Source organism: Elaeis guineensis, chromosome 13 (assembly GCF_000442705.2).
Source record: "Elaeis guineensis isolate ETL-2024a chromosome 13, EG11, whole genome shotgun sequence".
Lineage (NCBI taxonomy): Eukaryota > Viridiplantae > Streptophyta > Magnoliopsida > Arecales > Arecaceae > Elaeis > Elaeis guineensis.
This window is the reverse complement of record NC_026005.2, coordinates 9515998-9523973: the sequence shown is the minus strand read 5'-3', so window position 1 is coordinate 9523973 and position 7976 is coordinate 9515998. Positions and strand designations below refer to the sequence as shown.

The 7976-nt window shown below is 39.8% G+C and overlaps 1 pseudogene; it reads right to left on the bottom strand.

The window, feature by feature from the left end:
• On the bottom strand, positions 1–7965 carry LOC105056550 (RINT1-like protein MAG2; annotated as a pseudogene).
• Between the last annotated feature and the right edge of the window lie 11 nt (positions 7966–7976).

The window sequence follows — 7976 nt, the reverse complement described above, 5'->3', positions numbered from 1 at the left end:
TAATAATAATAATACATGTGATATATGAGAAGCCATAGACCCATGTACAACAAATTCCCAACTCAACAATTTACACTGTTGTTAGATTGTTTTGTTCTTAATGAATGATATCATCCTCCAAATACTCTATTTTTCACTATTTTTTCTGCTTCTGCAGCTGTTAGATGCCTAATGCCATTCTCTTTCAACCATCTCTCCTTTGCTATTGACATCTCATCTTTGAGCTTTCCCTTCTCCATCTTTAACAGCCTCAAACCCTCATACAATCTGGGAAAGAAGCCTTCAGGCCTCAAACACAAACACCTGAAATAAGACCTCCAAGTCAACACCAAGTCTCTCAACACCACCGTTGTAGAACTTTGCATTGCTCATGAAAACTCCATTAAAAATCAATTGATCCACCCCTGCAGCAGCACTTCTCCACACTGCAACAAAGTCCATTGCATTTAAACCCTCCTCAAGTCTGGAGATTTTCCCTTGGAGATAGTCTAGAGCACCAACAAAGGCCCTAGATACAGCCAATCCTTCTGGCTTCTCCTGCTACTGCTTCTTATTTTTAAAGTAGTCCCGACAACGTGTATCAAATCCTCTTAAAATGACCGTCGAGATTTTCTCAACCCACTCTGCTCTGAACTCTTTCAAACCGCTCATCTCTTCCTCCAAAATACATCCTCCCCATGTATCTTCATTGGACACAGTTTCCATTTCGAGAAAGAATGCATCCTCACACCATTCTGTCAACATAGATTCAGCATATTGAGCTGCACTAATGGATTGGGAAGCCTTGAGTATAGCATCATCATCAGCCAAAGCAGTAAGACCCTCGGCTTCCTGGCATCTGCAAAGCAAGCAATCAAGAAGTTCCTGCACAAGTGGAGCTCCAGCCAACCTCACAAACCTTGCTCTAAGAGCAATGCTTGGCAAAGGCCGGGACCTGTCAATTAGCAAAGACACAGCTTGAAGAACAGCACCAGAAACTGTAGGAGACTTATAGTCTTCTAACCCAGACATCAGAACTGTCCCTTGAATCCTTGTTTTCCAGCTTTTCTCATCATGCATCACTGGTTTCAACTTATCTAGCATTTCCCTGAGCTCAATCTCTGCCCATATCTCAAGCCAGTCTGGGCGATCACAAAAGATGGATAGAACTGAGACCCTTTGCAAATTCTCATCTTCCCTAAGCGAAAGCAGTAATCCTGAATGTGTGATTAAGGACTGGGTCCGCTTATCAAAAGAAATCATCAAGTCAACAAGATGAAGCCATGAGATTCTGGCTTGTGATGGAATATCATTCGAACTGCCCTCCTGCAGAAGATCAACATATTTAGGGAATACCTCTTTCGACAAATAAGTAGATGCTGAAGTCACCATTGCTGAAATCCACTCCTCTCTGCAACTATAACCTACAAGCTGGGCCTTGTCTACTAGTGGTTGCAATACCTCATCCATGGAATCTACAAAATCCCTCGTAATCTTATAAACAAGTGCAAAAATGAACTCATGCTTCTCAACCCACTTCGAAAAATGGCGTTCTGATGCCACGGATATTGGATTCGCTAGCTCTTATATGGCCCAGAGTGGTTGGTGTAATGCAGTCTCCAAATTATACCCTTCCAGTTGTCGAGATTTTCTTCGTCTCTGCAACTCCTGCAAATTGCATAGGGAGAGAAAACTCTCACCATATTTGCCCTTCAGGTCCCCTTTCATTGAAATAAGTGGATTAAGAAACTCAGCTGATTTTCCTGTTTCTAGATTTGCAAGATTTGAACTGCCAAGTGGAGGGGGCCACCCAAGGGATGCTAGAAGAGATCGATGATCACTAATTGCTTGGTGTCGAAGAATAGCCAAAGCTCGGTCTACTCTGTAGTCTACAGCTGAGACAAGACGAGCCCATTAAGACCTCATTTTTGTAACAGATATTAAAATATCCTCTATTTGCTTGAGAGAGTTGATGGCCATCATGTGAATTTCCTACAATCTGAATTAAAAAAGAGAATGCATCAGAAAACATGTGAAGAAGGTTTAGCAGCTTGACGTTAGAGAGATCATACCTCCTCTCTAATCCAGGACATGAATCTCACCTCTGAATTAACTACATGAGGAGATCTGAGTTTTCCTGTCACAGAAGAGGAAACTGCATCTTCAACATCACCAATCAAACTATCAAGCTTTAATGCCATCTCTGTGTTAAATAAAATAATATCCAGTCAACACTTCATCAGTGTAATTCCAATAAAAATGGCCATCCAGAAAAGTTCTGCAGTCCAGGGTGTGCATTCTTTTCTACAAGCTGAACACATCGAGCAGACTTTACATCCGTTGATGCCCAAGGTAAATTTACAAAACCTAGAGCTACAATTCACCTCACCTCCACTACCCCATAGACTTCTCGTTGCATGACGATCAAACAACTTTCACATGGCCTGTAAACTATTTATTATTTCATCAAGATGTTGTTGTACGGTTTATTGAGTGTGTGTGGTAGTTATAGAATCTGCAGTGTTGCATGACGATCAAACACTCACCAAAGATTTTAAGTATGCGAGAACAATTTTGGGCCTGAGAAATTATTAACTCAGATATGTAGCATGTAGCAACTTAAGCTGCCACATCCCTACTCATCTGAGTCCTTCAAACCTAGGATTGGATTATCAAATCTTTGTTTTACGTCAAAAGATCCACCAACCACATAAAAATTAAAATATTTAAAATAAAGCTAGGTTGAAAAAAAGGAAGGCTATGTTTTCCACCCTTAAAATCCCAATTGCAGCACATGTTGATTGTACAGGATGGGGACAATCCAAACTCCTAGAGATAGCACCATCTCACAAGCTTTATATGCAACATTTGAGGAGTCTGTATTAAGAACTTGAGAGCCAGTTGTTCAGTGCTTGTGGTGCATAACATATGATATATATTGTCACTCCCCCAACCCTAAATCAAGAGTTAAGGACATCTCAACTGCTGCATGTTCATAGGGCATTATCTCACAAGCATGCAAGACATCTACCATAATACCATAATCGAATAGAGAAGGCAATGGAATAAAATCAGAGCAACTATAATTCAAATTTAATAATTAACAAGTTCAAAACTAACAAGAAACTTCAAGAATTTTGTCCACAAGATTCTAAAGTCAACTATTTCCCAAATAATAAATCGAAGAAAGAAACATATAAAAATGGTTCCACTACTTATACCAAGAAAGCAAACACTAATTCTAGGCTATGCAGAGCATTCTGCTCTTGCATCTAGTCACACTCACATAACAATACCCTCTTAGTAACTAGTTCTCTAGATCTGTAAAGAAAGAAAAGATGAATAATGAGCTCAACAACCTAATAAATAATGAATACCCTAACTATATTACTCAAATAATAAACTAATAAAATATTCTCACTAATAATAAGCATATAAGCAAAATCATTATATTTAAATTATAATGTTTATAATCAAGAATATTCATGTATGTTCAACTAATCATACTCATATTAATATTCATATTTACATGATAATTTAAAATAACATAATCCAACTCCATAGCCTATAAAACTATGACCACATATATGCCTTGTGGTAGGACCAAAGAACCACACTTATACAAAGCAGAGTGGACCAGAACATCATACTTATACCCCATGGAGTGGGCTAGAATACCATACTTATATCTTATAGAGTGCGCAAAATACCACACTTATACCTTGTGACAGGGGTAGAACAATGAGTTTCAAAATCGACGAATCACTAAGGCATAACCCCTAATTGATAAGATACAAAATATAGTCAAGCTTAGAATCCAAAATTCAAACATAGCAAAGCTATTCAAAAACCATGGATATGTCAAATTCTAAACAAGCATGTTTAATAAAAGATTTCCAAATAAATATGCATAATATTTGGTAATAAATGTAATATTTTCAACTACAAAATTATTTTCCACTTAAAATGGAATTTCATAAAATTCATGAACTAAATATTAATCGATTTATAATTTATTTGATATCAATATATATTCATCATAAATAAATGACAAATCTCCTTAGCGGACAAATCCAACTAATTTTGAAATTTTTTTTCAAAATAAGAAGTCAGGATCAATGTAGGGGCTCTCTTGAGACGAAAAAAGGTGATAGTATTAAATCCTTGGAAAGTGAGAGAGAGAGAAAGAGAGAGGAGAGAAGCAGGCATGGGGTCCAAAAGTGGGGTAGAGGCCGACATGATGGATGGTCACAAGACCAGGACTCTTTATTATGGTTGACCTAGAGGTGACCATTTGTTGGGATCCACCCAGATGCATTGAGCAAGAAAGACAAAGATAGAGAGAGCATAGCCCACGATTTGGGCTAAAAGAGAGAGAGAGAGGAAAGCGGGAGGGCAAAGGACTCTGGGAACCTGTGGTGGCAGGTGACAATCAAAGGACCGGTGGTAGATGGCAGCGACAATAATGGTGACCAGAAGGTAAAGAAGAACAAAATGAAATAGAGAGCTCGGCTTGAAAAGAAGGGACCAGTGGATAACTTGATGTCAAATCGAGTCTCAGTTGGCTTGTCAATAGCTGAGCTCTGGTGCACAATCACGGAGGATTGTAAAGAGCTAGGCTAGATGGTGGAGAGAGCGAGAAAGAGCTCTGAGATTTTGAAATAGAGACATGATTGGAAAACAAGGGAGGCATTAGGGATGGCTGAAGTAGTGATTTTCAGTGAAACTTGGCCAGTGATGACAATTCCTCACAATGATAGATTGGGGGGGGCAGAGGCAGTAGCAATTAGGGGAAGGCAAAATGTAGAGTTTTTCTTTCTTTGCTTTTTATTGTGTCTTTCTCCGACAACTACAATCGAGATGGTGGAACCACTAAGGGTGGGGGTGGGGGTGGCTTAATAGACGGAGGAGGTTTCCTAGCATCTGACATAGTAGATCTCCCTCTGTAACTTGAACAGAGGAAGGGAGGGCGGTTTGGGCTGTTTTGATAGTGAGGTTGGGCCAAGCGAACTAGACCTCACATACACATAAAATATGAAGAAAACTTCTAGGTGAATGGAGGGGTTAAAAAGGTGATCGAAGGTACTGCTTGCAAACTTGGGATAGAACAAAGTGTACATAATAAGGTTTTTAAAAATTGAGATATCAATGATCTTGGTGCCTAACAAAGGCTGACATAGCCAAGATCTCAATTTATCTCAATCAAGTTGAAAGGTGAGGGCATTTTGAAAGATCTGAGTTCCAAGATCTCAACCAATATTTTAGAACCAAAATATCAAAAACTTGGCTTATATTGTAAATTCAAGGTCACTAATTACTTTAAGGCACTAATTTTGGATTTACTGATTAAAATATCTATTTAGGTAAAAAGATGTCCAGAAAATATCAGCCAATATGTTCATATCATATCGACCTATAATTCAAAATTTATTGGTTTATATGTGCCAAGATAATAGAGGTTGAGAATTTTAGTCATGTTGAGGGATCTTTGTTGCTGATACAAACCGAGATCTCAACCAAGATGCAAAACCTTAGTATACAAAATCTTATAAAAATGATACAAGTTGGTAAGAAAGTCTATATTTTACATGATGATGCATCATATATATTGTGCTCGTGAGAAGGCAATTAAGGAAACAAACATCTTAGAAGTGCATGAAATGAAAAGATGTGCAATGATAAAGATAATGCTTGTGTATATTGAGGAAGAATAAAAAAAAATAGGTGAAACAACAGAATTTAGGGATTTTTACAAAAACTTTTATGCGAGAACTTTGCTAGAAGTGTGTATTCAAATGTTAAGCAAATATAGAGGGATATTTAAAACAACCTTGCTAGGAGCATGTCATTTTATCAGCTTACTAGTTGATAGATTACCCCATAGTCCAAAATTACTACCAACGAGTGAATGACACCGTCCATATTTACATATAAAACTTACAATAATAAAATACATGAAAATGTGCTAATTCCTCATTATTGTGCAATCTTAAGGCTATACACAAAGGTTTTTACTTTCCAAAATCATTATTTTTACCGTCCCTTTAGTTTAAAACTTAGGCCTTTTAAAATACAAGATTCTCTTGGTGCTTAATTTTTAGAAAGAGAACACTCAAAAATGGAAAGAACGTAAAATGCTAAAGAGAAAAATGTGAAGATAGGAAATTCCAACAATTGCTAAAGGTGCATCAAGGCATCACCTTTGCGCCTTGCCTACCCCAAGGCAAGGCAGCTTCATTTACATACTCAAAAGGTGAGCCTTTTCTGTGTCCAGCAAAAAATCCTAGGCACAAAAAAGCACCCCTTTGCTATATTTAATCCCCGCAATCCATCATATTGCTTGAGGTTTTGGGATTTAAGTGGACAAAAGAAGGAAGCGGCAAAAAGTAGAATTCACATAGAAGAGAAAGGCATATTTTAAGGAGATGTTCTAATCCCCCCAATACTCCTCCCTCGTTCTCCCTCTTCTTCTCCTTTAATTAGATTGATACTTTAATTACCCTCCTCCCACCCCACCAACTCTTTCATCATTTGTTCCCCCACCTCCATCCCTCACTTTTTATCCCTTCCATTGAAATTGCAGCCCACCCATCCAGACTTTATTCCCCATTTCGTCCTCCTCAAACTGCTAACCAGTAGTTGCCAACCACTAACTCATCTTTGCCTACACTTGCATGCATAGGTGTTGACAGCATCCGACACTTAACCTATACCAACTTTAAAAGTTTGTCTTTCCTACAACTTCTGTAGATTTTAATAATCTTTCTTCATTTTATTTTCTGGTTTTCTATTTTAATACCATGCTTGATGGAGTTCATGCATTAGGCGGTTGATCACCTGCTCAAATAGTGGATTTACATTATCTTAGGGTGTGTGTTATTTTACATATTGAATCCTAAAATCAGATTTAGTCCATTGTATGTCAAGTCCCTTGACCAGCTTATACTAACAACTGCATAATCATTCTTCCAATATTTAAATTCCCTACCTTTCATAGATTCTCAATGCCTGCATAATCTATTACTTCCAACATTATCATCAACATCAACAGGACTATTTTCCAATCAAATATCAATCAATTTCTAGTACATTATACAAACCCCCACCACAATTTATCATTTTGTACATCTTAAGCTTACAAATAATACCAACAAAAAAAAAAAAAAAATCCAATTTTGACGACGATCCGAATACATTTTCCAATGGAAAACTGCCACTTACCAGCATAAGCTCGAACAGTCTCCACTCTCGCCACCTCCTTCGCAAGCGCCAGCAACTCCTCCACCAAGATCCGCTCTTTCCTCCCCACCCTCGTTTCTTCTTCCCCACCTGGATCCGTTAGACTTCCACAATTAACCACAGCACGGAGCCAAGGAAACAAATCAAAGACCCTAATTTTATAAATATGGAAGCCAGGTACTGGAATGGCGTACCTAAAAAAGGCCCAGCGATGGATGACTGGAGATCGATCAGCCCAGCCCGCACTTCGCCGAGGCGGCCGCCGACCTCCTCCGCGTGGGAAGCATAGGCAGCGATGCTCTCCAAGAGGCGGCGGTCCAGATCGGCCAGGGACGCCTCGAGATCCGAGCACTCGCCGCACAGCTCCACCGCGAGGTTGGGGGATCGCGAGAGGTCGTCCTGGGAGCCGAGCCGCTCCGCGAGGAAGCGGCGGAGAGAGCCGGAGAGGTCCGACGGGCCGGGCAGCAGCGGCGCGGCCCCTTCCATGCCTCCCCTTCAGCTCATCGATCTCGAACTCGGAGGCGACGACGATTTCAGGGTCAGGGTTAGGGTTAGAGTTTGGTCTCGACGAGAGGAAGGAGAAGTGGGAAGCCGGACGGCGAGTACCAGAGAGAAGGGTGACCCTTGCCGATCTGAGCCGTCCGTTCAGTGATCCCATTGCGGGTCTGGGAAGTTTTTCCCCCACGCGAGTAGAGATTCTTTCATGTTTTGGCTCATACCGGATCAATTTTACCGTTAGCCCGATGTTATCCCAGTGT